Below are 21,986 nucleotides of genomic sequence, written 5' to 3' on the forward strand. Positions count from 1 at the left end.
CTATTGAAATTTAATTCTGACTAAGCACCCTGGTTGTTGACTATTTAGCAGTGAGAGTGCAGATACCTGGGGGAATTATATATATATATATATATATATATATATATATATACACATATATAGTCACCAGCCACTTTATTAGGTACACCTGCTCAATTGCTTGGTAACACAAATTGCTAATCAGCCAATCACATGGCAGCAACCCAATGCATTTTAGGCATCTAGACGTGGTGAAGACGACTTGCTGAAGTTCAAACCGAGCATCAGAATGGGGAAGAAAGGGGATTTAAGTGACTTTGAAAGTGGCATGTTTGTTGGTGTCAGACGGGCTGGTCTGAGTATTTTAAAAACTGCTGATCTACAGGGATTTTCATGCACAACCATCTCTAGGGTTTACAGAAAATGGTCAGAAAAAGAGTAAATATCCAGTGAGCGGCAGTTGTGTGGACCAAAATACCTTGTTGATGTCAGAGGAGAATGGGCAGATTGATTTAAGATGCTAGAAAGGCAACAGTAACTCAAATAACCACTTGTTACAACCAAGGTATGCAGAATACCATCTCTGAACACACAACACGTTAAACCTTGAAGCAGATGGATTTCAACAGCAGAAGACCACACCAGGTGCCACTTCTGTCAGCTGTCAGGAAACTCAGGCTACAATTTTCACAGGATCATCAAAATTGGACAATAGAAGATTGGAAAAACATTACCTGGTCTTATGAGTTTCGATTTCAGCTGCGATATTCAGATGGTAGGGTCAGAATTTGGCATACAACAACATGAAATTATGGATCCATCCTGCCTTGTAATGGTTTAGGCTGGTGGTGGTGGTGTAATGGTGTGGGGGATATTTTCTTGGCACACTTTGGGCCCCTTAGTACCAATTGAGCATTGTTTAAACACCAGGGCCTACCAGAGTATTGTTGCTGACCATGTCCATCCCTTTATGACTATAGTGTAACCATCTTCTAATGGCTACTTCTAGCAGGATAATGCACCATGTCACAAAACTCAAATAATCTCAAACTGGTTTCTTGAACATGACAATGAGTTCACTGAACTCCAATGGCCTCCACATTCACCAGATCTCAATCCAATAGAGCACCTTTGGGAGGTGGTGGAACGGGAGATTTGCATCATGGATGTGCAGCTGACAAATCTGCATAAACTGCGTGATGCTATCATGTCAATATGGACCAAAATGTCTGAGGAATGTTTCCAACACCTTGTTGAATTTGTGACACGAAGAATTAAGGCAGTTCTGAAGGCAAAAGGGGGTCCAACCCAGTACTAGCAAGGTGTACCTAATAAAGTGGCCAGTGAGTCTGTGTGTGTGTGTGTGTGTATGTATATATATATATATATATATATATATATATATATAAATATATATATTTATACATACATATACATATTTAGACATGTATGATGTGTGAATAAATATGTATCTCTATGTTAAAGCAATTTGCAGACCACATTTCTGTGTGTGTGTGTATGTGTATATATATGTATATATATATATATATATATATATATATATTTATTTATATATACTGTATATATATTACAATTAAACTTTAAATGTGGTTTTACAATTTCAGCTTTCAGTTTTTATGTCCTGACAAGCCGAGCACACAGACTCTATTCACTTCTAATCACAAGTCCTTTTGTTATGTTTTAAATGGCTGAACTCAGATAAATGTTTTATTTACATTTTTATTTACTAAAAATATAAAATATTTTGTTTAATATTAAATCTATACTATTTGCTATACTGAAAAAATATTAATCTGATTCAGATATAAAGTTGACCACAGTTCACTGTATGTCTTAGCCATATATCATTTGTAAGTCTTATTTTCTGTAATTTATCTGCATAACATTATACAGAACTGCATCATTATACATTTTCTCTTGTAAGGTACGAGGAAACAAGATGTTTTCCAAGAAATGTGAGGTAAATTAAAGCAGTCCTTGCTACTAGCTAATAGTTACTAAGCCTTTAATTGGTTGTGATCTCAACAGTATTGTAAATTTGTATAAAATGTTATATATACAGTATATATATATACAGTATATATATATATATATATATATATAAATATATATATACTGTGTATATATATATATATATATATATATATATATAGTGTGTTTCATAGGAGATGATTACATAATAAATACATAAAACCAATTAACTTTTACTATAATTACTGAGGAGATCAACTTTCAAAACATAAAGCTTGGAAACTGATGTGGCAAAATATACCCTTAACTTTCCTGTGGCTGCAGCTTAAGTAACAGCATTCGAATAACAGAATGTTTTTTGTTTTTTTTTTGCTTTCTATGCTTTAAGCATGTTGTCTACTTCCCTGCAAAAGTATGCTTAAAAAACCTTAATTTCGCGCTTGAAAAAAAACATTAAATCATTTAAACTGTAAAAATACTCCACTTAAATGACATTGACATGGACTATGGCTATATACCATATGGAAACCTAAGCCTTATTGGGTTCAGTGAGCTGTTCTTAGCTGGCCATTTTGATTTTATCAGGGTGGACTCCAGAGCATTATAAGGTTATTCATTTTCGTTTATCATTTGCTAAGGAGAAATAGGAAATCATACAATCAAATTTTAATTACTTCATATTAAATAGTAATGAAAATGAAATACAAAATAATAATTGACTATAATTCACTATGAACTAAGGTCTTTGGGTGTAATTTTTATTTGTGTAATGTAATCCACGTTTTGCTAGAATTTAGAGCTGTCTTTTTATTCCTATAAAAAAATACAACAGAGAAAACTGTGTCCTGTGGAATCAAAGTGAAAAGCATGTAGTTATAGTAAGTCACCTAAATTATTATTTATATTAGTAGTAGTAGTATTAATAATAATACAAACATAAATGCAATTATTTCAGAAAATATCTACACGGACAAAAGCAAATATGTAACAAATATAAAAGACCACAGAGAATAAAGTAAAGCACTGGAATATGTTGTCCAAAAGAGAAATACTCTATGGTGTTCTGAAGTAGTGTACTACAAATCATATTCTGACATGTGTACAACGTTTCTGTGTATTCAATGCAATCAGATACCATTGTTGTTATTATTATTGGTTATTTGTAGAGCGCCAACAGATTCTGCAGCGCTATAAACAAAGGCAGAGTATAGGGATCAAATGGGTAGAGGGCCCTGCCAAGAGTTGCACTGTTGTAGTCAGCTCTTAAGAAGGTGATCTACAAACAGCTGGACTCTTAGGCTTACATGCTAAGGGGGTTCAGGGGATAGCAATGGAGGAGAGGAACTGGTATAAAGAAAAGTTAGCGTAGGTTGTATGCATCCCTGAACAGTAGAGTCTTTAGGGAGCGCTTGAAGCTTTCAAAACTAGGGGAGAGTCTTGTGGAGCGAGGTAGAGAGTTCCACAAGATGGGAGCCAGTCTAGAGAAGTCCTGTAAACGGGAGTGTGATGAGGTAACGAGAGGAGGAGAGTAGGAGGTCATGAGCAGAGTGAAGGGGACGGGAGGGAGAGTATCTGGAGACAAGGTCTGAGATATAGGGGGGAGCAGTGCAGTTGAGGGCTTTGTATATCAGAGTGAGAATTTTGTGTTTGATCCAGGAGGCAAGAGGGAGCCAGTGAAGGGATTGGCAGAGAGGTGCAGCAGATGAAGAGTGACGTGTAAGGAAGATGAGCCTGGCAGAGGCATTCATTATGGATTGTAAAGGAGCTAGGCGGCAGGTGGGGAGACCAAAGAGGACAGAGTTGCAGTAATCAAGGCGGGAAAGAATGAGAGTGGATTAAAATCTTAGTTGTGTCTTCTGTAAGGAAGTGTCTAATTTTAGAGATGTTTTTGAGCTGGAAGCGGCAGGCTTTAACCAAGGACTTATTGTGAGGAGTGAAAGAAAGATCTGAGTCAAATGTGAGTATACAGTATTCACGTCTCAGTACTGACATTTATTTAATCACAAGGTCAGTAGGATTAATTTAATTTAAATTAGCGCTTACATTTAGAGAACTGTAATTGAAATCTATGACAGATTCTAGGATATTTAATTTTATTTACAATAACCTTTTTTTTTTTTTTTTTTTTTAATTTTCGTCCCATTCTGGCTCTGTTGATAAAGGGCCAGATTACAAGTGGAGCAGTATTTAATGCCCCGGCTTGTGCACTAGAAGCGATGGGTAGTGCTCATAATACAAGTTGAAAGTAAAAAGTTTTCGCTCACGTGCTAACCTGAAGCACGCTAAAAGCCGAACTTTTAATATTGTGAACACGTAAACGTATTACCCCATAGAAGTCAGTGAAGCAAAAAAGTGTGAAGAAATCCTAACACCCTACTTGCGCGCAAACCCGATCGCATATTCTCAAGTGTGCTAACCCGACATGAAAATATGAATATTTCACATTCCAATGTTCTTCACATAGCAGAATAGGTTCTATTTATTCATAAATACATATTTCTACATATCTGATGTTTTATTGCTAAAATATATAGCTATACCTATGTATATATATATATATATATATATATATATATATATATATATATATATATATATATATATGATGATATGCATAGATGTATACAGATATATATAGGGATATCTACTTAAAATACATAGAAAATATTCTGCTATTTGCAGAATATTAAAATGTGAAATATTTACAGTAAATAGATAGCATAACACTTTAAAAAAATTAAAATTGCATAAATATGCTTTTCATGTTTTCATCTACTTAACTGCAAAGGGCTCCAATGCACTTCTATATATGACTATATATGTATACAGTACATATGTATTCAAGTGTTGATATGTGTATATATGTCTATAAATACATATATACACATATAAATACATATATACACATATAAATACAAATGTACACAAATATAAACATTTTGCAAAACAGATTACCAGGGCTCTGGGGACGCGATATACCAACGTGCATTAAGTTCAATTGTGCTCAAACAATCACGTTTACTTTCAACCTGTAATACAAGCGCTACATCCGATGCGCCCAAACAGCCGCAATAAACCCCTTTTCGCTTGTAAAGCGCCCTACTCATAATCTGGCCCAAAATGTATTATACAAAATTAGAAAGTGGATCTTTTGCACTTCATAGCAGCATTTTTCCCTTTAAGACAAGAAATATAATTTGTTATGCTACTATGGTTATTGGTAAATATTATTCACTATTTTTCTCTTTTTTTCTGTGCTTTCATTTATATAATAGCATAACTAGTAATGGGTGTCCTTGAGCTGAAAACAGCACAGTTCATATTCACTGGGGTTTTAAATCAGGAAAGGAAGGAAAAAATCCAGAGGGGATTATTTATAGCAAAGGGAAAACAAAGGAAAAAATAAACATGAGCCCTGCCTTTTTTGTTTTATTATTGAAACAGTTTTAGACCATCTACTTACCTTGATTTATCTATTTATTGCTATCTAATATAAATATATACTCTATATTTGTACGAAAAGTCCAGCTCATAGGGTTAATATTTAAAGCTAATAGGTTATAGAAAAGCCCTATTAAAAATATATTAAGGGCTTCCCCTGTGCACAGTAATCAAAAAACCTAAATTAAAGACAAACAGAGGTAATCAGTAGATTATGTCCAGCACTACCTATGTAAAGCTAAAATTGCAATAACGACTGTGACACAGAGAAAGACCACTCCAGATGCTGCAAGCAAAAAGAACAGGCGTTTATATATTCTTAATTATAAAATACATGTGACAGAATCAGGATTACAAAGTGATACTAAGTGGGGTACCCCTATATTCAAATGATGACCATCAAATATAAAGTATTCAGGTTATTGTGCATATACAAAACGTCAGGCAGACAATAACATAACAGTGCTGCATATAACTCAAATGGTTTATGGCTTATGGGACACTTACTGCATATGAGTTTTATGAGTTGCCCCTCATTTACAAGTAGATAGCCTGGTATTTTGGGTCTGGACTGTCCTTTTTTTGGTGGGATCAGACAGAAATAGTTCAAGAAAGTTCTCCTCTGTGAAAAGCACAATTGGGCTAGAAGTGGCTGTTCCTAGGTGGTGACTTGCTAGAGAATAATCTATAAAACAATATTTGTTTGATACAGGTTACACAAATGATTCCTTTGTGTGTAATATGTTAGATAAACATGGCTTCTCACAGAGTTCATAGTGCAAATAAATGTTTTTGGAGTCTGACTTCCATAACCTTTTTTAATTGCAGGACCATTGATGAAAACTCAAAAACTATGAAATAAAATGTGATCATCTTCATGTTACAGTTTTAGTATTCTGTAAGACTTTATACAGTGTTAACAAAAGGTTTGATTTACATCTATTGTTTAAGACTGATCTAGTATTAGCAATACATTAGTAAGGTAATCTAAACATGTTTTGTTATCTAGACATTGTAAAATAACATGTAAAACTGTTCTAAATGCAGCAAACATCTTGCTCTGCTTACGCTTTGCTTTTTCTCATGCTTTGCCTGCTTCCCCCCCTCCCCATTATTTTTTATATCATGAAATTATTATTAATGCAGACTGGATGAAGAACTACAAGAAACTGAATCTGCCAAGTAAGATACCCATTCTTCATTTGAGATAGGTTTTATTAAATGTGTGTGTTACCATCATGTAATAGGTATAACATGTAGCGTGTTCATCAATGTGTTGTTCATCCTACACCAGGGGTGGCAAACCTATGTCATGAGCAAACTTGCTGGCGCACAACCTCTAGGCTAATACCATACCGCGTGTATTCATTGGTTGTAATTGTAGTGCTTCATTATTTTTTTCTTATGAACCTACTCTATATATCAGCATCTATGTTTTAAACGTTTATATATAATATGGATTTAAAAGAAAAATGCATATTAATTAATTTCTGTAATGTCAATGTAAAAGTTAAAAAGCTACCATGCTCCATTTAGTGACTTATTATAAGATTATTTCCAATTTGGCACATACTCTCAATAAAGATTTGCCACCCCTGTCCTACAACCATAACCAATTGCCTCAATAAGGTTTCTTTTAAAAAAAAAATTCTCGTCAGGATTTGAATATCCATTTGCTCTCAATATGCTAAACAATATGCATAATGCAGAAATGAAAAAAAAATCAATGCTGATTTCAATATCGTGTCTGAGATGATTAAAAAATAAAAATGCAACAAACAGGTTGACTTGCTAATTGTATTAGAAATTTGATAAAGTTTTGTAGAAAATTAAATTCTTATTTTCTATTTTATTTTTTCCCACAAAAGCCTATGTATTTAGTTAAAGGAAAAGGTAAAACTAGTTTATGATTTCTTTATTGCATGACAGACCACTTGGCTTTGTGGCACCAGCAGAGTCTAACCACTTAACCATCATTAGTGATTAAATTGGCATCAATTAGTAAATCTCACAAAGTAACACTCCCTGTCTAGCTCAGATCCCAGTATGACGAGCACTCTGGGTATAATGTAGTGATATGTTCTCCACCCTGCTGTTGCTTGTTCCAAGACATTAAATAGTCAGCACAAGCCATAGCCTGTAGCCAGATGTTGTCGTAATCGTACACTATAATATTTTGCCAGTACCTCAAGATGTGAAAAGGGGATACTTCTGATGCTCTCAATAAAGAAAACAATCATTTTACTAGAAGACATTTCCTCATGTTTACATGTAGACACCATAATTATGTATTGTCTGTCTACACTCTATCCCCATTAATTATAAAAACCTATGGATATTATTATATTAGAGTCTACTTATTTTATTTCCAACAGTAAAGTCTGTTGGTTCTCAAAACACTGATTTGTCACTGACATACAGACAGTTTTTCTATGTCAGGTGAGCTTTAAACTTCATTCTGTGAAATTGCATTTAAATTTTGTTTGGTTTCTGAGTCCACTAAGCGTATTAAATATACTGGTACTATAGTTAGCAATAATGTAACACTAGTCCACAATCCAGTGCCCCTACTTTGCATTCTAAAAGGTACTTGTGCTCAGTTCCTTTAAAGTTTGATAAAAATTGTACATTAAGTGCTGAAATTCATCTATATATAGGCCATGCACAAAAGCACTGTGAGCCCTGAGAGAATAGCATTATATAAATAATTAAATGAAATTAATTATTGCATATTGATATATAATTCCCACTAGGAGGAATATTTCCCACTTTGCTGAAATGGTCAGTGATCCTCTGGATTTATAGTATGTACTAATCTCTGGATTGGTTAGTTTATTTGTTAAAAAATAAATAAATAAAAAAGAATGACTAGATTTCAGGAATAAAGAAGAAAGTTTTAATGTGCATTATGTAGAGGCGAGTTATGTATTGATTAGTTCTTCTACCCTGAGGCAAAATGTAAAAAAAAAAGCAAAATATCTGGAAGAGAGTCTCATTTCATTATTCATAATAAACAATTAAGATAACAAAGCTAACAAACACTTGAATGTATCTGCTTTCCGCATACTCCTAAATCGATTCCTAATTACTTTATAAAAAGTTATATAGTCTATCTTTGATAAATTAAATATTTGAATTACGGATTTATTAAGCTAAAAATTAACGTTGAAATATTTTATGGAGTTTGACATTTGTGTAAAACAATGATATATTTATATAAAGTGTTATTCACAAGCTTTTTATTATTTCTAATATATTTATGAGTCAGATACATTTTATTTTGCTCTAAAATTGTGATCAGTGAATGCAGATACATGTGAAGTAATAACATAAAGTAAGATTCTAACAAAACAACTGCACTGTTCATATCTACAGTTGGGTATCTACATGCATCACATTTTGAAGTATCGGTGTTGTGTCATTTTTGGCTGGTCATTCATGGACAACAAAACGTTTACTAGCCATAGTTGCACAGTGTGATCATTCTCTGTACCTTATCTCTGAATGGAAAATATAACGTTCTGTCTCATAAAATCATTTGCATGATTTTGCATGAATTGCTGTTTGTTCAAAAACACTATCAAAAGTCATGTTTATTATTGTTTATTCTCTTTTCCATTGCAACCAGAGCTGGCTGCCTTCCTAATGAGCCGGAAATGACTTCTTTGGAACAGGAGTAAGATATATATATTTGTGTGTGTGTATATTTGTGCTACATCATAGAATACAAAGGTTTAACAAGCTGTTAGTCCATTCAACTTAGAAATGTTCAATTGTGCATGTAGAAGATCAAGATTTAAACATAGTAAAAGCTACTTTAAATTTATGTCAAAACTCAGAAAATAAATATTATAAATAATTGATGCACAGGTAAATCAAAAATATATTTATTTAAAACAGTTATAATTTTATTAAAAACAAGTGTAATACATTTTAAAATTCCTTTCTTTAAAGGGACAGTATACACAAATTTTCATATTAATGCATCTAATAGATGCTGATATAAAAATCCAGGATAAAACTGTTCAAAAACTTACTTAAAAGCTCTCAGTTTAGCTCTGTTGAAATGGTAGCTGGAAAGCCCACTGCAAGTGGGAAATAAGATACTCCCCCCCCCTTCTTTTGCATATGAAAAGACCCTTTACACAAACAGGAGCAAGCTGGAGTAGGTATTCTGCTAAAATTTTGGGACTTGGTTAGGAGTCTGAAAATCAGAGCAATGTTATTTAAAAATAAGCAAAACTATAAATAAAAACTTAAAAAAAACTTTATGGGCTATATAAATAGATCATCTACAAAACATTTATGCAAAGAAAAAATGAGTGTATAATGTCCCTTTAATGCAACATATCGTATACATGATCTCAATTATAATATTGAGATATTTTACATACTGTATCTCAAAACATTTTGAAAGTCATTTCTGCTTGTTTTTTTTTTTGCAAGTGCTGTGACTTTGTAAATGAATAGGAGGTACATTTAATTTCTGGAGCAGCAGTGTCTCTTGCCTATGTGTTCTATTGTGTGTGCTATTCTACAGGGTAATGTGAGTGTTCATTTTCCTATTGATTGCTTTGATTGGCACAAATGTTTATCTAATGATTTTCTACAAAAAAAAAATCCCTATTAAAGTCTATGGAATTTTGTAAATAATTAATTTTCTAAACTTTCTACAAGATTGTTATCAACCCCACGAATAGATAACATTTTGGTTAATTTGAGAAACCAGCTGAATTCATTAGGAATATCTAAATTATTACTATTGCTAGCTGTTTTTTTAACAGTATTAGTTTGTTGGACCCATAATATACCTGCTGGACTTTAACATAATTATGTTGACCTAATAGGCCTCTTCTGGCCCATATTCACTGATCAGTGGCACATAGGATGAGACACATTTGTATGATTTTCTTTTTCCTGTTCTCTTCAAATACAAAACAGATGATGGAAGGTGTATAAGTATCCCTTATTAGCCGTAAAAAGCTAACTAGAAGATATTACCTGAATATCTGTATATAAAAAAGAAAGATATTTTACCTCAAAATATCCTAAGTATTCACACCCCATTGTAAAGGAATTTAAGCAGCAAATCAGTATGCCTGTCCCGGGACTGGCAAGGGAGTGGGCCTCATGCACACTCCTGTAATTTCCCTTTTCAGTTTAAGGAAGTTTATGAAATCTCATGAGAGTTAAGTGAAATTTCATGAGCTCACAGTAGAAGAGTTCATGACCTCAACACTGCTGATGCTGATTGGCTGCAGTTCATTGCTTCATTTTTTTTACCTGCAGTTGGACAGCAGCTGAAGATAACTTTTTCCACAAAAGTTACTCTGCTGAGCTGAGGAAATTGTGAGGTAAAATATCTTTCTTTTTTACATAGAGATGCACAGGTGATATTTTCCTCTCAACTTTTTACAGTTATACTGCATAATTTTTAAGTGATTTAGCATATGAGTATTATGTCCCTTTAATAATCAACATTGAATGTAAATATCAGAGTATTCCATTGGTAACCTATATATGGAAAGTTAACAACTGTGTGCAAAAAATAAAAATTGATTGTCCTGCAAACACGTTTATAGTGAATGATTGTGACCAAGCAACCATATGCCAGCAAAATGCTTAACATTGGAACTAATTGACTTGCTTGATCATCTCTCCTGGTATAGTATAATCTATTCTTCTAAAATCAAATGGAAATTTACTCAATATTTTATAGTACTGCTTAACTTTACTTGAACTTTTAATCCAGTCTTGACTGTCTCAAAAAGTTTATTGACTGTAGAGATAAAGCAGATTCGCTAGAACACACAGTGTACAGTAATGAAAATGATTAAATATTCAATTAACCCCGTAAGGACATGCACCACCAGGGTACGGCTGTGTTGTTAAGGGGTTTTTAGTCCTGTAAAAGCACGGGTCTCACAGGAAGTGACACGCTGCACTATTATTACATGATTCACTCCATAAGGCATTTGTCAACAGCGTGGTCTTGGGCTTCACTATTTAGCCCCTCAGAGTGAAAGCGGCAGCCGTTGTACAGGGTATATCAGTTGTCTTTAAGGGGGCTAAAGGGACATAAAACCCAAAACATTTCATTCATGAACAAGATAGTGTCAAATTAAAAATAAATACATAAATTGTTCTCTTGCTTTCCTTTGTTGAAAAGCAGGTAGGAAGGTGTAGGAGGGTGCACGTGACTGGGGCAATATATGGCAGCAGTTTTATAGCTACCTTATACTATACATTTGCAAGAACAGTAGGTGGCAGAAGTGGTTCCTGCCATGTACTGCTCCAGAAATGTGCACGTACAATGAGAAGTACATTTGATAATATAAGTAAATTGCAAACATTTTAAACTTGTATGCACTGTCTGAATCACAATGAAAAATGTTGTTTCATGTCCCTTTAAGTATTGACAAGAACACTTGGCTGCTGATCAGTTTTATAGAAAATAACCTGCAATCAAATTAAGGAAAAAAATCTCAATTAATTAGGGCTGTGCTAGAATTCATCTTGTATTTATTGCTGAAACTTGAAAAAGCAAGACCGCTTTCAAATAAAAATAAAGCTTTATATTTCTTCAGGGATAAAGATCATGTAAATGATAATGTGTAGCTTTGAGGCCTGGGGGTTGTGCTTTACTAAAGGAAAACATTTTTTTTATTTTTAGTTTCACTAAAGTCCTTGGCAACCCCACCCTACACTTATCTAGCTTTAAGGATCTAAGACTCTTTATGTGCTATTAAATGTCAAATCTTCTATTTAAATATAATTTGAATGAAAACAATTATTGTGGCATGACAGAAATACATACACATTTATTTACATTAAACGGACATTAAATGCTAAATAAATGCAAGATAGAATGAAGCATTTAAAGAAAAGATTAGTCTGAGAATAACTTGTAGATGTATGTTTTAAAGTTTCATTAGTTGTTTAAATATTGACAAAATAAGTGTTAACTTTTAGGGGTACATTTATCAAGCAGTGGGTGCTGCCTATTACGCGCAAGCCTTTCAGCTTGCCGGAAACAGGATTTAAGAAGCAGCGGTGGACTGCAATAATCCTGATCAGATACAATCAGAATGATTGACACCCCCTGCTCGCGAATGTGAGGGGGGCGGCATTGCACAAGCATTTCACGAGAAATGCTTGTGCAATGTTAAATGCCGACAGCGTATGTTGTCTGCATTTTGCGATGCAGGGCAAACATGATAAGCTATTATTATAGTACTATTATTTTCAAGTATTTCCCAATGCACAGAATTTTCAGTCCTTTCATGTTATTATGACCTTGCCTGACTTAATACTTATAATTGCTTACATAATCATTTGAATTTATTTTTGTTCAGTGTGTCTAAAATAAATTAACTTTACTACAGGGACCCTATTCATCTCACTAATATATATATATATATATATATATATATATATATATATATATATATATATGATAAAGACATGTTTAAACATATTTATTTTTAAGGAATGTAGTCTTTAGTGTTTTCATTGAAAGAGACATAAAAATGCAAAAGGAAAATGTTTTAATATATTGGTTATATGCATGCAATAATAAGGGTTAACCATATAGTTAAAGTCAGCTCCAGAGCAGCATTGCATTACTGGGACCTAGTTAAACACATTTCACGAGCCAATGACAAGAGACATACATTTGTAGCTATTAATCACCAGATAGCTCCCATTAGTGCATTGCACCTTCTGAGTCTGTTTAGGTATGGTTTGCAATTGCATGCTCTATCTGAGCCATAAAGGTTTAATTATGACTTTCATGTCCCTTTAACTAGTTGCTTTTAGCTTTTTGTTTCCAAAATTGTTGTTTTTTTAGTTTTTTATGTGTGGTTTCATTTTTCCAGTAAAACAATTGACTAATTTAATAACTGCAGCAAATATAACCAGCCTTATTAATTAAATGAAACGGAAAAAGATTGAAAGTACTAATGTTTAACTGTATTAAGCATGTCCCTAAAATAAGTGTCAATTCCAAACTTTATGATATTGTCTCCCGATAACTCGGTTGGTTTTGGCCAGTATGGGAAACTTATTTTTTACGTGATTACAATCTAAAATTGATTTGGTCACTAAAATTATTATCTTCTTATTATCGGTTATTTGTAGAGCGCCAACAGATTCTGCAGCGCTATAAACACAGGCGTTATAAAAGGTAACATTTATAGGGATCAAATGGGTAGAGGGCCCTGCCGAGAGCACTAAAATCTCACAGCCACAAGCAAGTTTTTAATAGAAAGGTTTCTGAGAAAATGTTTTCAGTTGTTAAATACTTGTTACTGGACACATTTGCTCAATGATTACATTGACATTTTTAATATTTTATAAGTATTGTTTTTTCAGTATTTTCAGTTATTGATAGAGAAAGCACCTACTCCCGGTTTGGTGAGATATATTTCTGAAATCAAGGAAGTGTTGACAATTTTATTTTATTTTCTAAAACTGGATTTTAACAGTTCTCACACTGTAAACCAAAAAAAAACATTCTATTGCAATAACAAAGCAGAAAAATTTCAGGCTTTCAAATGGAATTTTAAAATGAGCCGAGCCTTCATGATCAGGATTTCAAATGGGATTGCGCATTTGTGGCATGAAATTTCAATAATGTCACAAAAACTGGAAAGCTGAACTGTCATGTGTTATAAAAGCTTGTTTATAAAGCTGACTGTCTATACCGAAACTGACAATCATGACAATGCGAGTGTGAGCTACTAGTTACAGAAAGTGACTTCTACACGCCATTTCTAGATGTTGAGGTCATGCTTTCTATTTTCTAATTTAGTAAAATTACATATTAAATAACTATAAATATGTAAATGTGTGTCTTGCCCACTGCAGACAAACTATACAATAGTGATGAATTGAGCTTTAACCAATTTAACCTTATATGCAAATAAAGCTCTAAAAAGTAATTTGTGGATTTTTCAGGTGTCTTGCACATGTGCAACATAATATATTTATTCCAAATTGTCTTTGAATAGCAAATATGTAAAAAAAAAAAAAAAAACTATATCAAGTGTTTTTAGGTGTTGAATTGTAAAATGGTCTTAAAAACCTGTTGAAAGTTATTGAGAAAATGGATTGTAATCGCAGAGAGGATTTTGGGCTCCACGTTAAAACAGGGCATTTTTCTGTAAGACGATGTGATTGCGACTCAGAGGAACAGAAGAAAAAACATTATTGTGGTAGCGTTAAAAACCAAAAAGTGTCTTTTTCCAGTCGAAATCCCATCAAACAATAGATTAGAATCTACACCATAATTTGTTTTTAGTCTTACCCTAGGCTTCAAAGAAGAATAATTATATTTGCTTTTGAAAGATCTTGTTAGATTGCTGCCCACCAGAGGAGAGCTCAAGCGGACAGGAGCGAATATGTACACCACTGTCCGCCCTTGATTGATAAATTGAGCCCTTAAAGGAAACCACACTAGTTAAAACGCTAAAATGAATTAAACAATGTGGTAAAATACTAAAACAAACCAATTGAGTGGGCGTCCAAGTGGTAATATTGAAATAAATATTTAAACAGATATAATAGATCTTATCTCAATGAGGAATACAAACAATGGGCTCCATGTACTAAGAGGCGGGCGGACAGCTTCTTAACTCGCAAAGCTGTCCGCCCGCCTCCGCTACACACGGGCAGCGGATCTATTGATCCGCTTGCCCGTATGTATCATTACACACTCAGCGGAGTGTGTAATGCCCGCCCCTTCAGTCGCGCGACCAATCACGCGACTGAAGGGGCTGTCAATCACCGAGAGCGAGCGAGCTCTCGGTGATTCTGCTTCGCCACCTAAGAGGTGGCGTAGGGTGTAGGAAGCAGCGGTCTAATGACCGCTGCTTCTTACATTGCGGGAAGCAGGCTCGCATATGCGAACCTGCCCCGCAAAGGCTCCGGAGCAGCTTTCGCTGCTTCGTACATGGAGCCCAATGAATCTGTTAGCAAACAGTTATGCAATAATAGTCCCAAAAGAATCTGTGTTCTGCACTATTCAAAGGGCCTCGCTGGATATCAAGGTATAGGTGGCTGCTTTCCACTTCACAGATGAATCCGAACCAAACTATGAAGTGAAACACAAAACAGAGGGGCGCCTCATGTACAGATCAACCAAAGTGAGCATGAAATGATGCAACCAAAATCCAAAAATGGGTACTCACTACTCACATTTGGCAATAGCACACCATTGTGCTGGTAGTGATGTGCTGATATCTCAGGGTCTATCAGATCACCCTCTCTCTAGGTGTTGCTCAGCCATTTGAATCACAAGAAAGATCCAAGGATATGAAGCTCAAACCGTGTAGCATTCAAATGGGAAAAACAAAGGTGCTAGAACTGTGCTTAAGTTTAAAAATTGTTTATTTAAAAACAACACATTAAAAACAAAAGCAGTGAGTTAAAATAGGGGTGTCCAAGTTTTACCCCCTATCTGCAACGCATTTTTCGGCAACTGCCGTTTCGTCAGGCATCTAGCACCTTGCATGGTTCAATGCAAACTTATTACCCCCTAAACCGCCGCTCCAGGACCCCGCCGCAACTATAATAAATATATTAACCCCTAAACCGCCGCTCCCGGACCCCGCCGCCACCTACATTATACCTATTAACCCCTAATCTGCCGTCCCCTATACAGCCGCCACCTACATAAAGTTATTAACTCCTATCGCGCCGATCCCGGACCCTGCCGCAAATAAATGAATTGTTTAACCCCTAAACCGCTGCACCTGGAGCCCTCCGCCACCTACATTACATTTATTAACCCCTATCCTGCCCCCCCTACACCGCCGCCACCTACAGTACATTGATTAACCCTTAATCTACCCCCCTACACCGCCGCCAATATATTAAATAAATTAACCCCAAAACCTAAGTCTAACCCTAACATCCCCTAACTTAAATATTATTTAAATTAATTTAAATAAATATTCCTATAATTAAATAAATTAATCCTTTTTAAAACTAAATACTTACCTATAAAATAAACCCTAAGATAGCTACAATATAATTAATAATTACATTAGCTATTTTAGTGTTTATTTTTATTTTACAGGCAACTTTGTATTTATTTTAACTAGGTACAATAGCTATTAAATAGTTAATAACTATTTAATAGCTACCTAGTTAAAATAATTAAAAATTTACCTGTAAAATAAATCCTAACCTAAGTTATAAATACACCTAACACTACACTATCAATAAATTAATTAAATCAATTAACTACAATGATCTAAATTAAAATACAATTAAATAAACTAAACTATATTACAAAAAAAACAAACACTAAATTACCAAAAATAAAACAATATTACAAGAAGTTTAATCTAATTACACCTAATCTAAGCCCCCTAATAAAATAAATAGTCCGTTGTGCTGGAAGGAGGCTCTGCGCCGGAGGTCTTCAAGATGGAGCCGCTCATCGCCGGAAGGATGAAGATAGAAGATGCCGCTTGGATGAAGACTTCTGCTGGATGGAGGACCTCTTCTGCTCTGATCGGATGAAGACTTCTGCCCGGCTGGAGGACCACTTGTGACCAGATCGGATGAAGAGTTCGGCCCGCCTGGGTGAAGACGGCTCAAGGTAGGGAGATCTTCAAGGGGGTAGTGTTAGGTTTATTTAAGGGGGGATCAGGTGGGTTTTAGAGTAGGGGTGTGTGGGTGGTGGTTTGTAATGTTGGGGGGGTATTGTATTTCTTTTTTTTACAGGTAAAAGAGCTGATTACTTTGGGGCAATGCCCCGCAAAAAGCCCTTTTGAGGGCTGGTAAAAGAGCTGATTACTTTGTAATTTAGTTTAGGATAGGGAATTTTATTATTTTGGGGGGCTTTTTTATTTTATTAGGGGGGTTAGATTAGGTTTAATTAGATTAAACTTCTTGTAATATTTTTTTATTTTTGGTAATTTAGTGTTTGTTTGTTTTTGCAATATAGTTTAGTTTATTTAATTGTATTTTAATTTAGATCATTGTAGTTAATTGATTTAATTAATTTATTGATAGTGTAGTGTTAGGTGTATTTGTAACTTCGGTTAGGATTTATTTTACAGGTAAATTTGAAGTTATTTTAACTAGGTAGCTATTAAATAGTTATTAATTATTTAATAGCTATTGTACCTAGTTAAAATAAATACAAAGTTGTCTGTAAAATAAAAATAAACCCTAAAATAGCTACAATGTAATTATTAATAATATTGTAGCTATCTTAGGGTTTATTTTATAGGTAAGCATTTAGTTTTAAATAGGATTAATTTATTTAATTATAGGAATATTTATTTAGATTATTTTAAATAATATTTAAGTTATGGGGGTGTTAGGGTTAGGGTTAGACTTAGGTTTAGGGGTTAATTCATTTAATATATTGGCGGCGGTGTAGGGGGGGTAGATTAGGGGTTAATCAATGTACCGTAGGTGGCGGCGGTGTAGGGTGGGCAGGATAGGGGTTAATAAATGTAATGTAGGTGGCGGCGGGCTCCGGGTGCGGCAGTTTAGGGGTTAAACAATTAATTTATTTGCGGCAGGGTCTGGGATCAGCAGGATAGGGGTTAATAACTTTATGTAGGTGGCGGCGGTATAGGGGGTGGCAGATTAGGGGTTAATAAGTATAATGTAGGTGGCGGCGGGGTCCAGAAACGATGGTTTAGGAGTTCATATATTTATTATAGTTGCGGCGGGGTCCGGGAGCGGTGGTTTAGGGGTTAATAAGTATAAAGTAGGTGGCGGCGGCGTAGGGGGGCAGATTAGGGGTGTTTAGACTCGGGGTACATGTTAGTGCAGACACTTCCCATACAAATCAATGGGGTATCGGGCAGCGAACATGAGCTCTCGCTGCTGTCAGATTCCCATTGATTCATATGCGATCCGCCGCCTCCAGGGCGGCGGATTGAAAACCAGGTACGCTGGGCTGGAATAGTGGCGAGCGTACCTGGTTGTTCTTTGATAACTTCCAAAAGTAGTCAGATTGTGCCGAACTTGTGTTCGGAACATCTGTAGTGATGTAACCATCGATCTGTGTTGGACTGAGTCCGGCGGATCGTATGTTACGTCACTAAATTTTACTTTTGCCGGGCTGTAGGGCTTGATAACTATGGCAAATCAGCCTCGCCACAAATACGCTGCGGAATTCCAGCGTATTTGCGGTTGACGGCTTGATAACTAGAGGCCATTGGCTGCTTTAGTGTGTGTGTGTGTGTGTGTGTGTGTATCTATTAGAAGTGATTCTGATCATTTGTGTTTAATAATGTGCATAGATAGTGCTATGTGTAAACAATCACTGTGTAATAACCTATGTTGTCTTATTTTAACTGTTATGTTTTCTTACTCAATTGATGCTAATGTATAGCAATTACTTTAGTGAATGATTCTGTATCTTTTAGAAGTGATTCTGATAAGCCATATTATATAATTATATGATTATATTTACGTGATGCATCCCTAATGATAGAGTAAAATATGGTGATAAATAAATTCTAATCCTTATAGTGCCTACTACTTGTGAACTATTCTTGATAGATGTAATGTAGGAAAATTTATAGATAAAATCACGTCCTTGTGTATATTATATAACATACATGTGTAGTATTAATCTGTTAATGTCCCCCCATTCTGATTCTGTTATTGTACTATAGGTGGAGCGTGATAGATCGATATAGGTGACTAATACAAAAACAAACCAAATATAACCTAATATCCATATTCCTAAACTTGCAGGTTCTGCAACTATATCAAAAGAATCATACACTAGAATTTGATATCTGATTGATATCTAAAATGCAGCCAGATCAATCACTTTATTTAAGCCAGAGGGAAACAGTGACTGGTAACGATAGATCCAGTATGTTTTCCTCTGGCGTAAACGTGTGTATCTGTTATATGCCACAAAGCTAGGGATACTTTCTAAAGGTGTAATCTGGAAACAATTTTTGTTGCCATTGTGTTGTATGGTACTGTGTCTGGAGACACCATGTTTCCTACAACAGCTTTTGATGTTTCTAGAGTATTCGCTCCATCTGGTGCGAATCTTTCTGCAGGTACGGCCTAAGTATTGTAGGCCACACTTGCAGTTTAAAACATAGATGTCAAAGTCTGTACCACTGTTAATGTGTGTTTTTATATCAATAATTTCCCCTGTGGTATGACATATGATGTTTTTAAAGCCATGTGAAATATGATTGCACATGTAACAACGACTTTTATTGCATGTATATGATCCTATTTTGCCCTTGTTAACTAGCACTGTCTTACTTTGATTTGAACTATGTAGGCTTTTCTTTTTGGACACCGCTACCTTGCTAGGAGCTAACCTTTGCTTGAGAGTTGGTGCGCTCCTATAGACTAGTTTGGGATTCTTTTCCAGATTATCTTTAGATAGGGATCTTTTTATATTATAGGCCAATGTTTGTTCAATGTTTGTCTAATCACTCATGTTCTGAGTTGTATTGGGTAATGAAGGCAGGGCATTTTAGGCCAGTTCCCTTTGGTTGTTTTTTAGTTACACTAGGTATCAGTATTTCTCTTCTGTTAATATTCCTTGCTCTTAAATAGCTATCTTTAATAAGATTTTCAGCAGCAGGTTACTGTTCAGCACTCTGTGAGGTTGTTTATCCGTGCAAGCTGCCAGGGTCCATACCAAAAACCCAATAATCAATAGAAAGTTCAGGCTGCAGCAGCACTGTGTAAAAAGATTTTTATTTAAGCCAAAAAGTTAATACAACGTTTCGGACCAACTGTCCTTAATCATGTACATGATTAAGGACAGTTGGTCTGAAACGTTGTATTAACTTTTTGGCTTAAATAAAAATCTTTTTACACAGTGCTGCTGCAGCCTGAACTTTCTATTAATAAGATTTTCAGGGTATCCCTCATCTTTAAATCTATCAATGTTTGTGCTTGGTAAAATATTAAGTTTTGCTAACCTTTAATTACGTTATCAGTCCTTAGATTACATTTTAGGCAATTGCTTAGTAACCTTTTAAATCTAATCATAGCAAAACATTGCAGCATTTTTTTTCTCCAAGCTTTTAATGTTTGTCTTGGTTCATTATATAAAAATATAGAATATTTGTATTGAGGTTATTAGGTGTAGTATGAAACAATTTAGTCAAAGAAATATAGATGTGATATATATATATATATATATATAATTGTATTTAATTTTTAATTTTTTACCAATATACTGCACATTTTAAAGAAATAATATACTCAAAATGTACTGATCAAATGTTAACATTTTATTTGTATGGAAATATTAGAAGTTTGCTACATTATTTTAAAACTTTTTTTATTATTGATTTGTAACCTACGTTTCTTTTTCTTTTTATTTTAAGATTTGAAAAGAAGAAAGAAGAGAACTTATAAGGCTGCAGAAAACTGGAAACAGACTCAATATGTCGAAGAGAAAGTTTACTGTATGATTTTTTAGTGATTGGTGGATTTATAGTCCAAGCCACTTAATGTGCATTATTTTATTTATTTTTTTAGTGTCATTAAAAAATAATGGATTGCGTTAAGGAAATCTCTTGAATCTAAATCAACATCAAGCTGAAATGTGCAAATTGAACTCTGTCCTAGATATTAGTATATATTATTAAGCCAAAATATTATGTTAATTCTGCATGTTTGTTTAAAAATAACAATTGTAGTAATATAGTAAAATAATAGACGAGGTTGAAGAAAAAAGTTCAAGATAAACCTTCTCAGATCCCATGTGAGTTTTGCCTTTATAATGAAGCATATGTCCAATATGACTAATAATTGCACTAGGTATTATAAGCTCAGATACTATATTTTTCCTTTTACAGTGCATAAAGGTGTGTAGTAATACCTTCCTCCCTAAAATTCTTAAACAATGCTCACGACTTGACTGTGAAGTATTGTTTTCTTTGTTAAAGATGAAATCTCCTTTCCTCTAGCATTAAGGGATGACCTCTTGTCACATACAATTGTTTGTATGAAAAGAGCTTCTAACAAATACCCATACGTACCTCATATATATTTATACAGTCAAGTGTATTTACTTAAAGTTCACGTAAAGTTTTTAAACCTTGATGTATGTTGCATATAAGTCATAGCTAATCACAGACTTGTAAATTATTATTCAGAATTCCTTTAAGTGGAGACTTAAACATTTGACATATTAAAAGTATATGGCAAATAAACCAAGCTATACAAACTTTCCTTTCACAAATGTTACAACATGTTGTATGCTTACAAGGGTATGATATATGATATTAAATCTTCTGTAAAGTGTTTGATTAAGCATAGTAAATAATACATATTGTCTGCTATAATTGTTCTTTAGCTCTGCAAACTTTTTATTTACTCCCCCCCCCCCCCCTCAGAGGGACTGATGTGCCAGCACTGTTTAAGGAGGTGACACAAAGTAATGTCTGCACTAACTAGTTCCACAAGCTCGTGTAGTTAATACAGCAAAGTAGTAAACAAATCCCTGGCAGTGGATAGCAAAAGTAATAACATTAGACTTGTACTGTAGATTCATGAAAACAATAGAACACAGCAAATGAGACCATGTACATGTATACAGTGGTGTTGTT

The 21,986-nt window shown here is 34.3% G+C and overlaps 1 long non-coding RNA gene across 1 annotated transcript; it reads left to right on the plus strand.

Moving 5' to 3' along the window:
- The first annotated feature begins 8,896 nt into the window (after window positions 1-8,896).
- LOC128647912 (uncharacterized) lies at window positions 8,897-21,712 on the plus strand. The gene is made up of 2 exons (XR_008400454.1): window positions 8,897-9,088; window positions 20,760-21,712. It is a non-coding gene; the product is annotated as an uncharacterized LOC128647912 (long non-coding RNA).
- Window positions 21,713-21,986: the final 274 nt, after the last annotated feature.

The sequence above is a fragment of the Bombina bombina genome, chromosome 2 (assembly GCF_027579735.1).
Source record: "Bombina bombina isolate aBomBom1 chromosome 2, aBomBom1.pri, whole genome shotgun sequence".
Taxonomy (NCBI): Eukaryota; Metazoa; Chordata; class Amphibia; order Anura; family Bombinatoridae; genus Bombina; species Bombina bombina.